General features: G+C 38.1%; 1 long non-coding RNA gene across 1 annotated transcript; it reads left to right on the forward strand.

Annotated features, from left to right (window-relative positions):
• The first annotated feature begins 478 nt into the window (after positions 1-478).
• On the forward strand, positions 479-19760 carry LOC121380131. Its single transcript, XR_005958885.1, has 3 exons — positions 479-585; positions 18630-18721; positions 19134-19760. It is a non-coding gene; the product is annotated as an uncharacterized LOC121380131 (long non-coding RNA).
• The last annotated feature ends 2868 nt before the right edge of the window (positions 19761-22628 follow it).

Consider the following 22628-nt stretch of genomic DNA (forward strand, 5'->3'; position numbering starts at 1 on the left):
AAAAATGCAATACACGAGAATCCGTAATCGGCCGAAGTGCTCCGAGAGCAGTCTCCAGGTCAGTCCGAGAGGAGTGTTCCAGCCAATGCACCACGACTGGTATATAAAAGGCCATAGTATGTGCTATCCTAACTGTAGAATGCTGCATATAAAAGATCCATTGCTATTAATGGAAAAATGTAGCGGGTTTTCTCTTTAAGACTATATGTCGGAATTACCAAATATTTGATATGCAATAGCCGATGATTAACAAATCAATACGCTCTAGTTGTGTCGTTTAACAAAACAAACTTTAACTTTTCAATCGAATATTGCAGACAGGTGGCGCGATAAAACCAGTTTAAATTCAACTCATAAACATTCCGTACTATTTTCCTTTGTCCGGGAAAGTCGCTGAATACCACGACTTAAAAAAACAAAACCTACATGAAAGCAATAAAAAGATTGTATGATTCACTGCAAAGCGTACGTGCTAGATCTTTCTATACCTGTATATATCTATCAGAGTTAAGTGTCTTGTGTTTAGTGTTATGGGCTTACAGCGCGGTTTCCAACGCTGTTATTCTACACTCTGAAAGCTACGGGGTAAGTTTTAGCATTAAGCCGACACTTGAGAGTGTCACTGACAATCCCATGCTAGGCAATTCTCACACACATTAATGTTGTGTATAGTCCAGGTGCTCGGTCAATTTCACCTGCAGGCGTCGTGTGTTGGTAACACACGAAAATAATTAATAATGCTGATACCTTGTGGTCTAATATAACAATAACTAACGGCTATTCCTGAGTAAAGAATAGGGTGCCATAGTAACGTGCCTATATCCAGGCACTGGGTACAGATAGATATTACGTTGATAAGAGATCATCCCAATCCCTTGATGAAGGTAGCTAGAGACGAAAGTGATGTGTTAAAAATTCCCATTTTTGAATTTTCATATAGTAAATAATATTTAATGTGCTTTTTTCAATTACACTCATGTCCGTTTGTCACATTTTATCTTACAAGTCACTGTTTTACCAATTCGTTTTCACTCAGACAAGATTTGAAGCAAATGTTAACATAAATAGTATTTAATGGACTCTTTAATATTTAATATTCTGTTAGTTTAATAAAAATGTACAGAGAAAAAGGAATCCAAGGTTTGACTCTTTCACCACTAAGTTTTACAGTCTTGACCTTCCCTGCACACTGAGTTTAAATAGCAGATTTATGATCATGTTTGTTAAAGGATAAAACTACTTGTTTTATCATTAATTTTAGTTATAGGCTATACATTTCCAGAAAGGTGAATGGACGGCTGTCTAGATAAAAAAATAATACTTTAAAAATGTTAGATTCAACAGGTATAAATCTGGTAATTACAGGTAAACTATGCATATTACTCGCCTATTTGAGTAGGTAGGACTGGTAATTTAAAAAACAAAAACAGTACAAATGTTTTTCTTGTTGGATAATTAATTAATTAACATTCCAGTTATAATTTTAAAATATATATTTACAATGCTTTTGCAAAATTAAGCTTTCATTTCATCAACAGAAATATCATACCACACACCTTTGTTGTTAGCAGGATCTGTATCACGCTTTTTTTTTGGCATTCATTTTGGTAAATTACACAATTTTTCCATACACTGTATTGGAATAAAATAGCAAAAAGTACTCTATGGCGTTTGTGTTGACGTCAAACACTTTTACGGGCCCCGGATTTTTAGTAAACGTTGATCTGCAGGTAACCGAATATGGCTCATGTGTCCAGGTGAACTCAGGCGCGTGGTAAAACAGTGGCAAGTCATCTTGTAACTCGTCATCGGTATCATTTTCTTCTAAATTGCCATGTTGAATGACATTTCGTTCACGATCGCCAATCTCGATTAAATCAAATGCACCAAAGTCCATATTATCCCACATTTCATCATCGGAAAACCCGTCATCTGAATCGCAACCATTGTTTTCAACAGACAAAATTTCGTCACCTCAGTTCATGTTTAATTACAGTCAGAATATCAGTATAAACTTGGAAAAACTCATTCAAAATTCGCTAGAACATGGGCGCAGCCATTACAGTGTGTCACATGGCAGCTATGGTCGCGCGAGATTTTGTCTAATTATAATATTGACGCGTCACTCGGCGCCAAATATGAACAGGTGTTACAAGCCGCTAAACCGGCCTGTCGTGGTGAGAGGCACTGGTATCGCTAGCCGGTATACCGGCCTGTCGTGGTGAAATTTCCTAAAACTTATTTACGACGTTTGCGCTTAAATAGTTATAGATAGTGATCGACTTTTGGAATGTTCATTTCAGAGGATAGTTTGATGATGACGTCGATGTTATCAGCATGCTGCAACTAATTAGATATTTTAAAATAATAAAAACCAACATATGTGTGACATCACCGTGTGCCAGCACAAATTACACTTAATGTTCTCACTAACGGTTGTCAGGACTGGTTTTTACACTAACTTTAGACAAAGGTCAAGACAATGGTACCAGTCAAATTATTCGCGACCTCTGGGCTTCCTAAACAAGCTACTTGTTCCAATCTAAGGTGAATACACAGCTCCCTCTGTGTGTGTGGGGGGGGGGGGGGGGGGGGGGGGGGGTAGTAGTCCACTACACCGAAACATCTGTCTCACATCCGTTGTGGAAATTCTGAAGGTGTGGTCGAACCTCTAGTGACTGTAAGCATGTAACCTATGATTGACTGGTTCTCTCTCACTAACCATTAACCTGGACCTGGACAAACAGATCGGACAACTGAAATGAACACCAGGACAGTGTACTGAAACCGAACTGGATATATGAACACCAGGACAGTGTACTGAAACCGAACTGGATATATGAACACCAGGACAGTGTACTGAAACCGAACTGGATATATGGGACTAAAATACAGTAAATCACTGAATGAAGGAAGGAAATGTTTTATTTAACGACGCACTCAAAACATTTTATTTATGGTTATATGGCGTCAGACATAATGTTAAGGACCACACAGGTTACTCGTTTCTATTAGCAGCAAGGGATCGTTTATATGCACCATCCCACAGACAACAGGATAGTACATATCACGGCCTTTGTTAAACCAACTGTGGAGCACTGGCTGGTACGAGAAATAGCCCAATGGGTCCACCGACGGGGATCTATCCTAGACCGACCGCGCATCAAGCGAACGCTTTACCACTGGGTACGTCCCACCCCTAAATCAACGAATGAGCGCGACTATTGGAGTATGGTTTTAGTTGAGCTGGTAAAGAGCCGTACTGTTGCGCAGATGGTCGCTGGTTCTAGTCATACCAGTGCCATGACGATCGTGTTACGTGTTACACTACAGGGATATATCTCGTCTACAAGAGATAGATTGGCAGTACGAAAAACAAAAATAGGAAAACTATTAGAGGGTATTCTTTAGGGGGACAAAAAGTACTTTTGAAGTAAAAAAAAAGGTATTTTGAAGTAAAAAAGGTATTTTGAAGTAAAAAGGGTATATTTTGAAGTAAAAAGGACATTTTCGAACTAAAAGGGCAAATTTTAAAGTAAAAAGGGCATTTTCTAACCTTTCACAATGTTTTGGGGGTGTAACAGCCCACGTTGTCGACACCCTCTAGATACTGTCCTGCACTATGATGATGTTGGGATATTGTTTCGTGTGAGGCCTGTTTGTATGTTAAACCTGTAACCTGTGTACAAGTCTTTAAAGCATACCACGATCTTGTAAACGTTTATCTACGCACTAGATCGGTGTTTATTGTGGTGTGGCGGAATGGCACGGGGGCCATTACTAGCAAGTAATCGCCCTTCATGGTATGTGTCTTTTGTTGTTGTCACGCACACGTGCTCTCCGCCGCCATTACGATGAAAAGCACTTCTTCCTCTCTCACTGATGACTTTGTTGTCCTTCACAAACTTCTTTTTAAACTTCTTGGTCCGTCTTTTTGATCTTTACAATGTTTTAAAAAATTATGGAGACGTCGTGTCAAAATAAACATTGGCGTAGTTTTACGAGCAACCCTATATCTCGACGCCAGTAAAACGACCATCACCAAGATTTTCTTATCAAGCAACACATCAAAGGTGCTCGTGCCAAGGGCGTGGTCTCAGCGTAATTGATGTATAATACAAAGTGGAATATGTTTTAGATAACTAGTAGTGGAAGTCAAATAGACTGGCTCTGCTAGAGTAGTGCAGTTCGTAGAGCGCTAGACATATTAAAAGAGTCAACATCAGACTGTCAGTCTGCGTCTGAGTGACGAGAGTGTAGGACAGACAGACGTCTACCGGACAATAACTCACCGGACAATAACGTACCGGACAATAACTTACCAGACAATAACATCCCGGACAGTTCGTGCTTCAGACACATTCCAAAAAGGATCAAATAGAGCTTCGTCTCCCTTATTAAAACTATGTGGGATGTTGTCTCATTTTAGTGCGTTTGCGTGTGCGTTTGTTTGTGTGTGCGTCTCTCTCTCTCTCTCTCTCTCTCTCTCTCTCTCTCTCTCTCTCTCTCTCTCTCTCTCTCTCTCTCTCTCTCTCTCTCTCTCTCTCTCTCTCACACGGTTCACGGCATGTGAGACAAGGCGTTTTTAAAAATCTTATCACGGAATTGGAGGTTGTTCAGCCCATTTTTTAGTAACAGTTCCTAGCTTGCAGACGTCCACACCAGTTCACTGGCAGATGCCGTGTTGATGTCATGTGCCTTGTATTCGTTCGCTGATTTGTTTATTGTCCAATGGCGTTTTGTCTGTAGCGAATTTCAGTTTCGGAAGTAACGCACACAGCGAAACACATCGGAGCGAAACACCTAAACGTGTTTTTGAAATCAAACAAGTTTGATTCGCGAAACACGTTTCGCTAAACAGCTGCGAAATAATGTTTCTTGTTTTCTATTAACGCACACGGAAAACAAAATCGACCTAAACGTTTTTGTTTCGGAAAAAAACGTGTTTTTGACTGCCGTGTGCGTTAGGCTTTACGGCAACACGACGTCACCGCCTGTTCCCAGGTAACATTACGTCACACGTCATTGTGCTAATTTAGTCTTGTGTAATGTTAGTAGAGGGCGGAGAATACCAGCGGTGACCAGTGAAAACCGATAATTAACTACCTCTCTTCTGAAGAGTTCATCGTAATTACACAGCTGTCAGAGTTGTCGTCCTTAGCGTGTGCTGAAACCCAATAATTTGCCGGATGAAGGGCTGGTTTTACTAGTCAACAATGCTGATGTATAATTGTGTAACGAATTTACACTGATAATCCCCGTTACCTGTCAAGTTAACCAATTGTAACGTCCCGAGGGGCCGCCATTTTGAGTAATCGTGTTTAACGTTTCGTTGAAGTCCGTGAGAATTCACACGCTCGGGCTCATGGTCTCAAAGATTGGGTGGTGTCCGGGCCCCTACCAGATTTTATTTTTTTAGATCCCTGGCCAAACTAATACATGTAACTGGTGTTAAAAGTATAAACGGCCCCAAATTTAACAAGCCGATAAATGTCAGACTCCCTTTGGGTTTTGGTGCAGAATGTTGTTCAGTGGTACAGCGCTCGCTTGTTGTAGGATTGACCAACTTTACGGGTTTTTTAATATTCCTACCAGTGTTCTACAACTGTGATATTCTATAAGAAAGTACATGTAAATGATTTCTTGCTTTTTTTTGTTCTTTTTTTTTTCTTCTTTTTTTAATTTTTATATAGAAGTAGCATATATGTTAGCAGCGCGTTTGCCCTATCATGCTCCAGACCAATTAAGAAATTAAGCATTATTATGTCAGCTATCAAGTAGCTGTAGTTTATAAAAGGGGGAAGGTGTGAACATTACAAATTTACAAAAAAGGTACAAAATTTGGAATAACTGAAAGTAAAGAGATTTTCTCGTTCAACAATACTTTTTTAACTTGATCGCTTATTGAAAAACCGTGAACTTTGTTGGTACGATTTACACCCCCCTCCCTCAAACATTTCCGGTTTCTGTAATAAAATAATTTAAATAAAATGCTTCAGAAAGATACGTTTAAAGTTCTTATTCATCACTTCATCAAAAGTTTATCTTTCAAACATCATTAAACTGAAAAAAAATCTATCCTGACCTTCAAAACAAATGTAATATGTTGCTTTGTATTAGGTACCCTTTGACATTCTTCCCTATTTTTCATCTGACTGACCATCAATGTGTTACTTCAAGGCTAATCTGTGTTTTCTTTGCTTCAGAACCGCGAGAGCGTGGTGAAGCTAGCACCATACATAAACACCTTGCATCCAATAACAGTAAAACAGCGACACCCTCCGCTAACCCGGCCTAACCCGGGCCATTAAAGACAGGTGGTCGTAAACCTTCTCACTATTACTGCGCGCTGTTTGATGACGGTCGTAAATCACATTGTGTGCCTACACACCCGCGTGCAGCATCTTTTATCAAACACGTTTTATCGCTGGACATCAGCGTTGTCTGTTTGTTATGAACATTTGTACGTTTTTGTTGGAATTGTTAGTTTTCTCCATGAAAAACACGACTGCACGGATAAACAGGATGTTCGCTTTTTAAAGACCTTTCCACATTCAGATCAGGTCATGTGTATGTATCACCTCTAGACCCGGATCTAATGTTGGCATATATTATAATACTTGGACAAGCAGAGGCGGATTTATATGTATACATTTGTAGTATCTGCAACCTTGGGCAATATAAATCTTTCAAATATTATGTGTGATTGTTCACTAGCCAGTCTTTTTCCTAGCACCTTTAATCCTTCAGCACAATCAATATAATCTTTCAAATAGTATGTGTGATTGTTCACTAGCCACTCTTTTTCCTAGCACCTTTAATCCTTCAGCACAATCAGTGTAAGTTACGCCTTTACTGAAAGTATTAAAACATCCGTAAAAGAGAAACATGATGTTATTCTTCACTACAGAAAACATACAACGGTACATAAAACTGCAGCAATTTTTATTAACTTTTTTTCAAACAAAAGACCATTTTAAAAATGCTGTCATCCGAATATGTTAACATCATTCAAAAGAAAAAATCGCACAATCTGAGATGTTGGGACTGGAAAGTGATAACAATTTGTGTTCCCACTAGCAGGCGATCGTCGGTTTTATCTTTATTTCTTTAACAGCCCTGGCGGTGTTTACAATAAATGAAACCCATGTCTATTCCGTCCGGGCAGATATGCTGTGATTATTTACGACTGCGGCGATGTGTTAGATCTGAAACGGCGTTGTTTACACAGATAATATTACAGCCAAGTGAACGTAATCAAGATAAACAAAATAATTTATATTTTCTCTCAATCCGAAATACGTTTAGAAGAATCTGTAGTAATATTCTGAGTTTATTGTCGCAAATAAAGACCGTGGGCTTATTTTCTTACCAAGTAACCGCAAGTTCAGGGGCGGATCCAGTAGGTGGATGCTGTGGGTTTGCACATTCACGCTATACACCTCAAAGAGCCGGAAAATCGACTGTCTAACGAATGTATATGATCAATTTGTTCTTTTAGTAGAGGGATGCGATATCTTGGACGGCTAGGTGTTCAGCAACGTGTCATATATTATTATTATTATAATAGTATACATCAGTATTCTTTAGTGTACACCCTAGATAAAAACCTATGTCAAGTTCTGATGGATGTTCATATCAGGAGTCGGAATTGGATACAATTCCTGTTAGACATTCAGTCCGGCTCGATTGAAAAGCGCACCAAACATGATTATAATATATAATTATAATTTTAAAAAGGTTTAAAGAAAAGAGCAAACTGATGATATGTAATAGAAGTGTAATATAAATAAATATCTTTTGAATATTTATTCACTCAAACTACTGAGTGAGTATAAACGCAAAATAATTGCCGGTCCGAGGAAACATCAGGCAAAATAAGATCTCCCGGCTTGTGGTGACGTTGACCATCAAAAACGTGTCGGGACGGCCGTATTTCAAGCCCTGAATACACTATGTTGTTCTTCAGCAATACAGCAATGGATACACGTGTCCAGCTGAACGACATGAAAATCATCCACAGACATCTTTCAAGAAACAATCCCCGTTTGATTTTTAAAAAATTCTGTGTTGAAACAGATAATTAGTCTCGGCCCTAAACAGCTCAGATAGTTGAGATTATCACCTAGATCTGCGTGCTTGAACTTCAACGGACTATATACCGGCGTCGTGGTTAGGCCATCGGTCTACAGGCTGGTAGGTACTGGGTTCGGATCCCAGTCGAGGCATGGGATTTTTAAATCCAGATACCGACTCCAAACCCTGAGTGAGTGCTCCGCAAGGCTCAGTGGGTAGGTGTAAACCACTTGCACCGACCAGTGATCCATAACTGGTTCAACAAAGGCCATGGTTTGTGCTATCCTGCCTGTGGGAAATGCAAATAAAAGATCCCTTGCTGTTAATCGGAAAGAGTAGCCCATGTAGTGGCGACAGCGGGTTTCCTCAAAAAAATCTGTGTGGTCCCCATATGTCTGACGCCATATAACCGTAAATAAAATGTGTTGAGTGCATCGTTAAACTGACTATAGGTACGAACGTAATTGGAAGCAATCGATTCGCACTCACTTACATGTAGATCATGTTATCGTGAATAACTAGGTAACCAAAATATGAATATCACAATGCTTTATGTCGTATAACTTGGCACAGCGGGTTCCGACTCTGTCGTCGTACATTCTGAATATTTACTTAAAATATGATTAATACCGCTGCCTTCTGTCGTAAAGACGTCATGGTTGGCTTGTCACAGTCTTTTGGGTTCATCATTATTCTAGTTATCCGTTCCAGCTGAACGAGTTTGTGAGCAATTAATCAAGGTTGAACAAGGGGATGGTATGACAGGTGAAAACGATGGTGTGTTTAGGGCGGGGACTGTCAAACAACCACATGCCGTCGTGACAGTGAGGTCGAGCACGCCTTGTGTACATTGTTCAACTCATCACCAGTGTCGAACCGAAATCCAGATGGCAAAATGATGGTCGAATTCAGGCTCAGCATACATTGTTATACAGAGATGTATTATAGTCCTCTTTTTCATTATCTATCTTTTTCTTTTGAGAGTTTATTTTTCGCGATTGCATTGTTATTTTCTAATCCTTTAAAAGGAAATTTAGGTTAAATAACTGTCAAATTATAGCTTGACATACATCTTTATATACCTGTCATTTTTGTTTTGATACTGTTTCCTTCATTGTATTGGTTCATTGTTTACAGCGAGATGTAGTTCAGTGATACAGCTACACAAAAAGCAGCAAGGGATCTTTTATAGGCATTTTCCCATAAACAGGACGGTGCATACTACGGCCTTTAATGTACCAGTCATCAGGTAGTAGTGACTATAGGGAAAAAACGAAGCCACTGAGGCGGAACGATCCGTCGCCCCGTCGCACCTCATCCAGCTGTATCTATTACTTCAAACATCTCTGTTGCTAGGTACAGTTACAGGTGTGTCTATTACTTCAAACATCTCTGTTGCTAGGTACAGTTACAGGTGTGTCTATTACTTTAAAGATCTCTGTTGCTAGGTACAGTTACAGCTGTATCTATTACTTCAAAGATCTCTGTTGCTAGGTACAGTTACATCTGTATCTATTACTTCAAACATCTCTGTTGCTAGGTACAGTTACAGCTGTAACTATTACTTCAAACATCTCTGTTGCTAGGTACAGTTACAGGTGTGTCTATTACTATAAACATCTCTGTTGCTAGGTACAGTTACAGGTGTGTCTATTACTTCAAACATCTCTGTTGCTAGGTACAGTTACAGGTGTGTCTATTACTTCAAACATCTCTGTTGCTAGGTACAGTTACAGCTGTATCTATTACTTCAAACATCTCTGTTGCTAGGTACAGTTACATCTGTATCTATTACTTCAAACATCTCTGTTGCTAGGTACAGTTACAGCTGTAACTATTACTTCAAACATCTCTGTTGCTAGGTACAGTTACAGCTGTATCTATTACTTCAAACATCTCTGTTGCTAGGTTACAGCTGTGTCTATTACTTCAAACATCTCTGTTGCTAGGTTACAGCTGTGTCTATTACTTCAAACATCTCTGTTGCTAGGTACAGTTACAGGTGTGTCTATAGGTAGTACTATACCAAATAACTTCCGGCTGGGTCAAAGTTCGAGGTGCACCGAACTTTTGATAGAGAAGTGAACACCACAAGTCCTGTGATTGGTTATAAATGTGAGTGTGTTGGTTGTAAAAAATAATAGTTTCATCTGGGTAAAATAAATGTGCAATTTTATTTCATCTAGTACCAATGTGTCAGGTAGCCTTGTGCTTGAAACATGTATGGGGTACCTGTAAAAAAAAGTACTCAAATTTTGTGCGAAACTAGGGTAGTCATAGACGCTACCCGTTATCTCAGAAACGAGCAGCTTGACCCCCATTTTTTTCTGATTCACTTTGAGTGTAAGGAGTGGTAGTATTTATATCCGTGGCGTTTATGTCGGTTGATACGTTGCAGGTAGGAGTTTTAGCCGTATATGTTACTATTGTCGTCTATGGGATTTGATTTGGTAGTATACACCCTATTACTTCAAACATCTCTGTTGCTAGGTACAGTTACAGGTGTGTCTATTACTTCAAACATCTCTGTTGCTAGGTACAGTTACAGCTGTAACTATTACTTCAAACATCTCTGTTGCTAGGTACAGTTACAGCTGTGTCTATTACTTCAAACATCTCTGTCGCTAGGTACAGTTACAGCTGTGTCTATTACTTCAAACATCTGTGTCGCTAGGTACAGTTACAGCTGTATCTATTACTTCAAACATCTGTGTCGCTAGGTACAGTTACAGCTGTATCTATTACTTCAAACATCTGTGTCGCTAGGTACAGTTACAGCTGTAACTATTACTTCAAACATCTCTGTTGCTAGGTACAGTTACAGCTGTATCTATTGCTTCAAACATCTGTGTTGCTAGGTACAGTTACAGCTGTATCTATTGCTTCGAACATCTGTGTTGCTAGGTACAGTTACAGCTGTATCTATTACTTCAAACATCTGTGTTGCTAGGTACAGTTACAGCTGTATCTATTACTTGGGGTGGAGTGTAGCCCAGTGACAGTGCGCTCGCCTCAGGTCCCATGGTTCTGGAGTTTCCTTGTCTGAAACACAGCCTCGCCACTAGTACTACGAGTCGTTCTAGCTGCTAGTGCACCACGACTGGTACATCAAAGGCCGTGGTATGTGCTGTCTGTGGGATGTGCTGTCTGTGGTGTGTGCTGTCTGTGGTATGTGCTGTCTGTGGGATGTGCTGTCTGTGGGATGTGCTGTCCGTGGTATGTGCTGTCTGTGGTATGTGCTGTCTATGGTGTGTGCTGTCTGTGGTATGGTGCATATAAAAGATCCCTTAACACTAATGGGAAAATGTAGCGGGTTTCCTCTCCAAAACTCTTTGTCAGAATTACCAAATGTCTGACATCAAATAGCCAATGATTAATAAATCAATGTGCTCTAGTGGTGTCGTTAAACAAAACAAAAGTTTGACTTTATACTACGAGGGTCGTAGTAAGTTATGTTAGTGTCTCGCACGCTTATGGTTATATTAGGTCTTTGAAACAATTATGTTATTCTGCAGGAATAACCTACGTGGCAGCAGCGGGTTTCTTCTCTCAGTCTGAAGACCAAGAGTCAAAATAAATAGTCATGTTAGACACCAAATAGTCGTATCTTAGACTGTGCTCCATTGTGGGTAAACATTTATTTATTTTATATCCTTGATGTTTTTACTTGGGATAAGAGTGTGGTTGTTATAAACAGACTGGACACTATGTCACACAATAATAACTAATCCACTAACATATAAAGTGACATGACAGGGAACTACTAACATGCCCATATACACGGAAGATTGGACACTATGTCACACAATAATAACTAATCCACTAACATATAAAGTGACATGACAGGGAACTACTAACATGCCCATATACACGGAAGATTTGACACTATGTCACACAATAATAACTAATCCACTAACATATAAAGTGACATGACAGGGAACTACTAACATGCCCATATACACGGAAGATTGGACACTATGTCACACAATAATAACTAATCCACTAACATATAAAGTGACATGACAGGGAACTACTAACATGCCCATATACACGGAAGATTGGACACTATGTCACACAATAATAACTAATCCACTAACATATAAAGTGACATGACAGGGAACTATTAACATGCCCGTATACACGGAAGATTGGACACTATGACACACAATAATAACTAATCCACTAACATATACAGTGACATGACAGGGAACTACTAACATGCCCATATACACGGAAGATTGGACACTATGTCACACAATAATAACTAATCCACTAACATATAAAGTGACATGACAGGGAACTACTAACATGCCCATATACACGGAAGATTGGACACTATGTCACACAATAATAACTAATCCACTAACATATAAAGTGACATGACAGGGAACTATTAACATGCCCGTATACACGGAAGATTGGACACTATGACACACAATAATAACTAATCCACTAACATATACAGTGACATGACAGGGAACTACTAACATGCCCATATACACGGAAGATTGGACACTATGTCACACAATAATAACTAATCCACTAACATATAAAGTGACATGACAGGGAACTACTAACATGCCCATATACACGGAAGATTGGACACTATGTCACACAATAATAACTAATCCACTAACATATAAAGTGACATGACAGGGAACTACTAACATGCCCATATACACGGAAGATTGGACACTATGTCACACAATAATAACTAATCCACTAACATATACAGTGCCATGACAGGGAACTACTAACATGCCCATATACACGGAAGATTGGACACTATGTCACACAATAATAACTAATCCACTAACATATAAAGTGACATGACAGGGAACTACTAACATGCCCATATACACGGAAGATTGGACACTATGTCACACAATAATAACTAATCCACTAACATATACAGTGAAAAGACAGGGAACTACTAGCATGCCCATATACAAGGAAGATTCAAGCACATTCATACTGGCCATGATTTCCGATGTGATCACAATACCTGCCTAGGACAGAAAGTAAGCTGATATTCACAGTGTGTGTGTAAACCATACGTTTCTTTATATCCGTACCACTGTCGACAGCTTCGGTGTGGAGATTCACCGATCATGAAAGCCGTGACCATTTTCCTTTTTTGTATTTACAGCGAAATCTAGTATGGTCATTAACCTCTTGGGATTCAACAACAGTGTTTCTTCTATGAATTTAAAGCATCTATTGTGATGACCCGACTGTTTAATTTCGGGGGTCGCTACCCGCTACTTAATAAGCAATAAAAGTGTGTTTTTCTGAGAGAAAACGTACTTAAGTACTGCAAGGTGTTTCAAGTCGTTACGGTTTTGACATTCTTCCAACATGAAATCGGGTATTACCTCTAGTGGCTCACCCTTAGAATCTCGGGTACCTCCGACGAGTTGTGTCCCTGGAAACCAGTTACGGGTTGTTGCACGTTATTCTCACTAAAGCTCAATTACCCCCAATGGGAGGAAGCGGACAATTTGGCCACTTTTCTAACCAGATAGTTAATTCTCCACGTGTGTCTTTTAACATGGTCATTTAGACGGACTAATCTACCGAAACGACAATAGGTTCTAGCTGGAAACCAGTCGTACAAGGCAAGAGGTTTAATAAACCCGTCTCCGCACCGCCTCTTGTCTTTCAAAATGGTTGACACTCCAGTAATTCAAATTGTCAAAACCACACATTTGCCTGGTTTATGGTTATACTATGGCCGTTTTGCCTGTATAGAAGTAATAACGGGTCACGACAGACGTGGAAATGATACAAAGCAAGGCGTTACAGTGGTGAAATCGTTAAGAATTGTAATGCGTGTAGACCCATTACCGTGTAGACCGATTACCGTGTCAATTAGGAGGTTTGCAAAGCGGGTGCATTATTGCGGTGTAACGATGCACCAAGTCAATACATCTATACTGACCTTTAGGTCGGGTTTCTCTCTCTCTCTCTCTCTCTCTCTCTCTCTCTCTCTCTCTCTCTCTCTCTCTCTCTCTCTCTCTCTCTCTCTCTCTCTCTCTCTCTCTCTCTCTCTCTCTCTGTTGTTCTACTGAGCTGTAGTTAAGTGGTTAGCGTGCCGCTTGGTGTGCTATTTCATAAAATGTATTCCCTCGGCGACAACGCAGGATTATTTCACGATCTAACCACTGCTGCACAACTGGTATATTGGCGACCGTGGGACATGCTGTCGTGTTGTGATATTTGGTCTACGGAATAAGTAAAATAAATCCATTGCCCTCTTACATAGATTAGCAGCAGTTTTTGTTTCATATACAATGTTTCATACACAGAAGAGTACATACCACAACCTTTGATCTACCAGTCGTATGACACTGGTTGGAACGGGAGAAAACTGGAGTTCACAAACGGGAATTGATCGTACGACTACTCGCACCTCAGACGAGTACCATAATACTGAACTACGACTCCCCACCCACACCCATCTAGTCGACACTGGTGTATCGTTGTTTAAAATAAGTCTATATTTTGACTACCATTGTTTACCAAATGTCACTTTACGTACTCGTTGACCATTAACCAACATCGTTGGCCAAATTACAGAGTAAAAAACCTCTGTAAATTGTATATGATAAAAGTGCAGACTCTCAGATGGAAAACATGGTCTCACACAGGACTTTTCAAAGTGTTTAAATTGTAAATGTTTTACCTCTTAAGGAAGTGTTTAAATTGTAAATGTTTTACCTATTAAGGAAGTGTTTAAATTGTAAATGTTTTACCTATTAAGGAAGTGTTTAAATTGTAAATGTTTCACCTATTAAGAAATTGTTTAAATTGTAAATGTTTTACCTCTTAAGGAAGTGTTTAAATTGTAAATATTTTACCTGTTAAAGTGTTTACATTGTAAAAATGTACCTGTTAAAGTGTTTACATTGTAAATGTTTTACCTGTTAAAGTGTTTACATTGTAAACGTTTTACCTGTTAAGAAAGTGTTTAAATTGTAAATGTTTTACCTGTTAAGGTGTTTACATTGTAAAAGTTTTACCTGTTAAGGAAATGTTTACATTGTAAAAGTTTTACCTGTTAAAGTGTTTACATTGTAAAAGTTTTACCTGTTAAAGTGTTTACATTGTAAATGTTTTACTTGTTAAGGAAGTGTTTAAATTGTAAATATTTTACCTGTTAAAGTGTTTACATTGTAAATGTTTTACCTGTTAAGGAAGTGTTTAAATTGTAAATATTTTACCTGTTAAAGTGTTTACATTGTAAATGTTTTACCTGTTAAGGAAGTGTTTAAATTGTAAATGTTTTACCTGTTAAGGAAATGTTAAAATTGTAAATGTTTTACCTGTGTAAAGTGTTTACATCGTACAAGTTTTACCTGTTGAGAAAGAACACGCAATAGCTGCAGGTAATACCCCGTGTCAGCCTGACTTGTTTTATCTAGAGTGAAAGAGGACGCGGTGTTTGTGAGAAGATTATACAAGCCGTGTCACCATGCCCTTCAAGTCTTAACTAAATACAAACACTGTCCTACAAATATTCTCTCATCTTTTATGTGTATGTGTTTATGCTTTGCTTTATATATATATATATATATATATATATATATATATATATATATATATATATATTGTTGTGGCCGGTCCCAAGGATATCAACAATCTCCAGAGAATATAAATAACATCCACAGATGACAAAGCCGAAGTGTTCCAGTTTTCAGAATTATAAATTTATTTAAAAGTTATGAGTAAATAAAAATAAAGTTAATGTTCACAGGTAAGTTTCCAACATATATATATATATAGATTGATAGATCTTTTCCTTTCAGATATAATTATATGTAAACAGCTTGCAGTTGCTTATAAATATTGCTTCCATAAAACAAGTTAATTAAATAAAGATGGTAAAGTTAATAACATTTGACTTTAAAAATATAAGTAAAAGTTATTCCAGTGTCAATTTAAATGTATGCAATGTAATAAAGTTGGAAATTTGGACAAGGGGACATGTCTTTAATGTTTGCTTGTCAGAACAACCGTTGACATCCATTGACGTCAGCCTTTTATACTTTTTCTTAAGTACCACGTGACGTCATAACAGCCAATCAGAAATTACGTCACGCTAGGAAGAGATCTACCTTTACAAAATAAATATCAGTTCATATAATAATTACGTTATGCACACAATTGCTCAATAAATAAAGTAATTGTTTTTTTGGTCCAGCTTCCGTTTGCAGTTTACAGTTTGTAAATGCACACTCTAAATCCTAAGAAACTTCAACTTTTGTAAATACGTCAGTTTAGCCCATAGCAAAAACATTACCAACTTGAAATAATTAGTTCTGGGAATTTCTAAAGTGCATAAGCATAAAACTAACATTTTTTAATTGTTTTTTTCAGTCTAAAATTTGCGTAAAACAATTTTACAGAAAAAGCCTTTAGAATATTTATAAAAAAAGACATTATTAACCAGGTACAAAACACGCTAAATTTGCATAGCAAAACATTGGGAATTCAAGCTAATAATACAAACAAATTCTAATGTGCATAAATATGAGACTATTATTACACAATTGCTTTTTTGGTCTAATTTCAATATAAAATAGTTTTAATGAAAAAGCCTTTGGGATTATTGTGAAAACGACATTATTCATTAGGCACAAAGACACGCTAAAGTGCATTGCAAATACATTAGGAATTCGAGCTAATGATACAAACCGATTCTAATGTGCATAAACATTTGACTATCACTACACAATTGGTTTTTTGGTCTAACCTTTGGGATTATTGTGAAAACGACATTATTCACTAGGCACAAAGACACGCTAAAAGTGCATTGCAAATACATTGGGAATTCGAGCTAATGATACAAACAAATTCTAATGTGCATAAACATTTGACTATCACTACACAATTGCTTTTTTGGTCTAATTTCAATATAAAATAGTTTTAATGAAAAAGCCTTTGGAGATATTATAAAAACAGCATTTTATACTGTTGTTTACAAACATTGTGTACCGATATATCAGACCTTAGCAACCTGTATGCATAAACAGGTTCTCACCGTACAAGAATATAGTTCCTAAAAGCACTAATATTACAGTAATCAGTTTTACAGTTATTACCTCACTTAATTAATAAAATGATTTGCCATAATGTACAAATAATATTAGGATTCGTTTAACTAAGAAAATAGCTAATCGATCGTACAAGTTTTGGAGGAAAATAAACTTTACTGAAGGGCAAGGTCGCTCTCGGCAGCCATGTCAAAACAGTCGATCAAACGGAAATTTATCCCAGGTTTATTTATGAGCTCATGGGATGTTTTCAGTGTGTAAGTACACACACTTTGCAATTATGGAAATATTTACATCAATAATATTAATGTTAACGTTGTGTCATAGCTTTTATATGCACAGGAATTTGGGAATTAAATAAAGTCGAAGACCGCAAGACCAAAACAGGACATCAAGCATTAAATTAACACATTTGGCGATCGTAATATACTAATATCACATAAATAAATTACGGCAACTATTTACAAACATAGTTTCATACACTATAAACATATTATTTTGAAATGCAACTAAATGTAGCTCGCATTGTGCATCCAAACGATCACTAATATCAATGGTTACGCAATTTCGTTTTTTTTTTCTATAGTGCGCGACACGACAAACGGCACTACTAAGAATTTCATTAAACAATAACTATAATAAATAGCATAGTTCCAGACATTACAGAATACAAGCAAATACGCAAATAATTACTACTAAATGTAAAAATAAATATTCTGTTTTGTCCAAAGAGAAAGGTCCACATCACAGCACACAGTTACGAAAATTGTTGGGACAGCCATGACACGCTCCCCCTCTTAATTTGGACACTCCGTGTCAAATATAAAGCAATTCATGGATGTCACATACAGCTGAATTTCACATTAACACTAATAGTTTTCCATTAATATCCTCCACAGAAACACTGCTTATCCAAGAAAAAACCAAAAATATGAAAACATATGCAAAGTCGTATCTTGTCTGTTTGATTTGACAGTGCAGTAACGTTTTATGAAGTTTGTTTCCGGTTGTTGTTGTTTGTTTGTTTGTTTTGTTTTTTGTTTTTTTTGTTTGTTTGTTTTTGTTCCTCGAAAGCTGGAAGTGGCTGCCCAGGTAGGCTCCACAAATGATTTCTATCTGGGATGGCCTGATTGTTACTTCAAGTTACACGGTGCATTCACACCTTAAACACCAGTCTCGCCGAGTTTACGTGTCAACTGAGTACAGCAGGTATATCTGATTCTATTGAAATGCATACATGTCTCTCCCTTTCACACTTGTCAGAACATACTTGGGCGTTATCTAGAAAGCATTAGGTATCACCAAGATTAGAATACGGCTCGTGTAACCGGATCATGGTATCAGTTCAGCGATGTATATACACACTATTTATTAACCAGTATGATAAAAATCTAACTATTGTTAGTACGTGTAAGACAATACTGTGAACTATGACACAATGCCTTTATACAAAAGAATTACGCCATCTGTTAACGTGTATGGTTTATTTATTTTTAGATTTTGCGGAAGATTCCATGACATACGAACCTTCTGAAAGTCGAAGATAAAGAAAACCATGATTGACAGAGATTTGAATTTGTGAAATCATGGTAACTCAAAGACATAAATCGAAATACAAAAAAAGAAGAAACTTTTGCAATGTCGTATCTTTGATCGAGACTAGGGAATTATATATATATATATATATATATATATATATATATATATATATATATATATATATATAAACAACATCTAAGCAAATACCCGAGGAGGTGAGAAGACATAGGCACAGTGAACGTACAGTGGCATGTCAATTTAATATAGTAATGGCACTGTTTGTGTGCTAAGTAGTTGTGTTGTAACTTTCAATAAAAGCTTGTATTATTTGGAATGTGGCGATGCACATGATTTTATTCAGGTTAGTTTTATTTAAAGAATTACACTGTCTTCTATAATTAAACTTTTGACTGATGTCATGATTTTATCTTTTTAATTTAAGATTAAGTGCTGTCTTTTCAGAAGATGACTGTTTCCCTCAGTGAATGCAACAACCACGTCTTGAATTCATCATTATTGAGGCTCAAAGTTCCGCATCACTGACTTTGGAACCAATTAACCAGATGTGAAACACTGGCTGTCATGACCGGTGAAAGGGACGGGGTATGGGGGGAAGGGATGGGGGAGGGGACGTGACGTAATCATGATGGCGGGATGTTCGTGTCAGACACGCCCAAAGTACTCTAGTTGTAATCGTGAAGAAAATCTTAAATAATTTCTCTGTTTGGAAAATATTTATTGCTGCCTTCAGGCGACTTGTGTACGAAAACAAATGTAATGTGCACAATGATGACGTCACCAGAGGTTAATGACTTCCTGAGTATAAAATAGATAATTGTTAAGTCGTTAACCTGTGATTAACCAATGAAACGTTTGCACGTCGTTGTAATATATGAACAATACATTTTAGAAGCTGTGCAAATAACTTTTAAAAGTTAATTTATGGTCATGTAACGGTTTTGCCGACATAACCGGCCTCGGTGGCGCAGTGGTTAAGCCATCAGACTAAAGGCTGGTAGGTACAGGATTCGAAACCGGTACCGGCTCCAACCCAGAGTGAGTTCTTAAGGGCTCAATGGGTAGGTGTAAGGCCACTACACCCTCTTCTCTCTCGCTAACCACTAACAACTAACCCTTTGTTCTGGACAGACAGCCCAGATAACTGAGGTGTGTGCCCAGGACAGCATGCTATTTATTTATTTATTTATTTATTATATATTCAGAATTTGTTTTCTCTCTACTGTTTCGTCTTCGTCTCTTCTTCTTCTTCTTCCGCTTCTTCTATTTCTTCTTTAACTTTAAAAGAAAAAATACCATTTTGAAGATGATTAATGTTTATGTGCGCGATATGATTGTGTAAATGACAATAACTCTACAAAGATTCACACGATAAGAAAGAAGATGTCTCGGGAGTTGGTTTTGACAACAATAATCATCACAAATAGAATTCGAATGAGCGGTCATCTAGAAAATAAAGCCTATAATAACCGTTTGTCCACGTATCTAGATCTCCGGGTGAAGACGGACACTACTTCTGTCAACATGGCCAAGCAGGCTACAATCATGACAGTTTTAGTACCACCGCGTCCCCTTTCATGTGAAACGCCCCCTGTTTTATCACCTCATTAGAATGAAAAAAGAGCTCGCCAGGGGAATGAATCTGACCACCAATTGTACAGTTTCAACGAGGAATGAATGAGTGGAAATTAAATTATTTTTGACAAATGGCGCATGGTGACAGTACGACTTTAGCTGAACGAATAAAACGACACTGCTGTCTTCGCTACCTGTTCTGTTTTGATAGCAATAAATAACAAACGAAGTCCTAATGCAATCTAAGCAAGTTTTATTGTGTAATAAGGATGGCATAAACAGTGATGGTTCACCGTTAGGTCAAATGATTAAATGACTAGGACCTGGTCACCAGGTGTGCCGTCAGAGATCTTAAGACCAGGGACAGGAACATTCAAATTTCATAAGACAACTGTTTGTAAAAGGTTCCTTAGATGGTAATTAAAATGTATAATTTGACTTCTTCAGGACATATAAACTATGCGTGGCCTAAATTTTACATCCGTAGGAGGTTTACCACTTCCAGTTCTGCTAAGTTTCCCAGAGTTAGTTGACCGTCAGGTCAACGTTTGTTAAAGTTTGATTTGTTTAACGACACCACTAGAGCACATTGATTTGTTAATTATTGGCTATTAGATGTCAAACATTTTGTAATTTTGACATAGTCTTAGAGAGGAAACCTGCTACATTTTTCCATTAGTAGCAAAGGATCTTTTATATGCACCATCCCACAGGCAAGATGGCACATACCACGGCCTTTGATATACCAGTCGTGGTGCACTGGCTGGAACGAGAAATAGCCCTATGGGCCCACCGACGGGGATCGACCCGAAACTGATCACGCATCAAGCGAGCGCTGTACCGCCGAGCTACGTCACGCTCCTACCCTCCACCACCCCCCCCCCCCCCCCCCCCCCCCCCCCAAGGTTACATGATCTAGTCGGTGATTAGGACTAGATTTCACAAAACATCGTAAGCGCAATTTTACACTTAAACCTTCCGACTAAATTACCATTTTTATTGCACGTTTTATTTAGTTTATCCTTAAAATGTTTCATTTTTCACAATGATATAATTGCGTTCAAGAAATAGATGCCAAACACTTGTATGTCAGGAATACACGTAACTGTATGCCAAACACTTGTATGTCAGGAATACACGTGACTGTATGCCAAACACTTGTATGTCAGGAATACACGTGACTGTATACCAAACACTTGTATGCCAGGAATACACGTGACTGTATGCCAAACACTTGTATGCCAGGAATACACGTGACTGTATGCCAAACACTTGTATGTTAGGAATACATGTAAGCCAGGAATACATATGACTGCTAGTCGCAGACGTAAACTTACGATGTTTTGTGAAAGTGCATCGAGGTATGGTATCAAGGTTCTTAAGTCAATGGACAAACACATGCTCCTCTAAAAAATGTCTTAGATGGTAATTAAACTTATAATAACGTCTTAACGTAAACACTAATTGTGAGAGCCTAAATGTTATATCTGCGGGAGTGGAGGTTGGGGATGGGGAATCGGCCTTTTATAAAACCATATTTATTATTGTATATCAGTCGGGTTTTAGAGGGGAACAAGATAACACGACATATAGACAGTGTGGTTGACACCCCTTCCCCCCCCCCCCCCGCCCCGCACACACACACACACACACACACACACACACAATGTAGATGGTCCCCCAATGTAGAAAATGACAGCCCATGTACGCCTAACTAGTTCCAATATAATCCCCTGTTCTGATTGTAAATGTATCAAAGAACTATCTACAAGTTTTAAGACATGTACCAACACGTCTCGCTGGTCACTGTCAAATGAAAGAAAACTATTTAAAAGCAAGAAAAACGAGAACAAGAAAAACGTTCTTTGTGGTGTTTGTAGTGTAGAAGTAGGGTAAAAAGTCTGTTTCGTACACTGACACTGTGTGTTTTGAGGTCGGGCAGTCTCCACCGGTAAGTTGTTATGTTGAGCGTGTTGGAACATGTTATGTCACACATCACCGATCAACCAAGAAACGCTGGTGTCTCGCTTTTAGTGCATTTAATGCCAGAGATTAATTTAAGAAATGATGAAACTCTAGTAGGTACATGTTGACACAGGACGTCATCTAGATCACGTTAACATACACTCACGCGCGTGCACTCACACACACGCATACGCATACACATACATGTATAATATGTGTGCGTGTGTGCGCGTGCGTGCGTGCGTGTGTGTGATTGTATGCGTGTATATGAATACATGTATGTATGTATATTATTGCATGAGCGGGAGTTAGGTGCTGCCACTGCGTAATACGAGGATGCTTGTTGAAACTATAAAGCACATAGACTAACAGTATTGATCGTGTCCAATAAAACAGCAG

The sequence above is a fragment of the Gigantopelta aegis genome, chromosome 8 (assembly GCF_016097555.1).
Source record: "Gigantopelta aegis isolate Gae_Host chromosome 8, Gae_host_genome, whole genome shotgun sequence".
Lineage (NCBI taxonomy): Eukaryota > Metazoa > Mollusca > Gastropoda > Neomphalida > Peltospiridae > Gigantopelta > Gigantopelta aegis.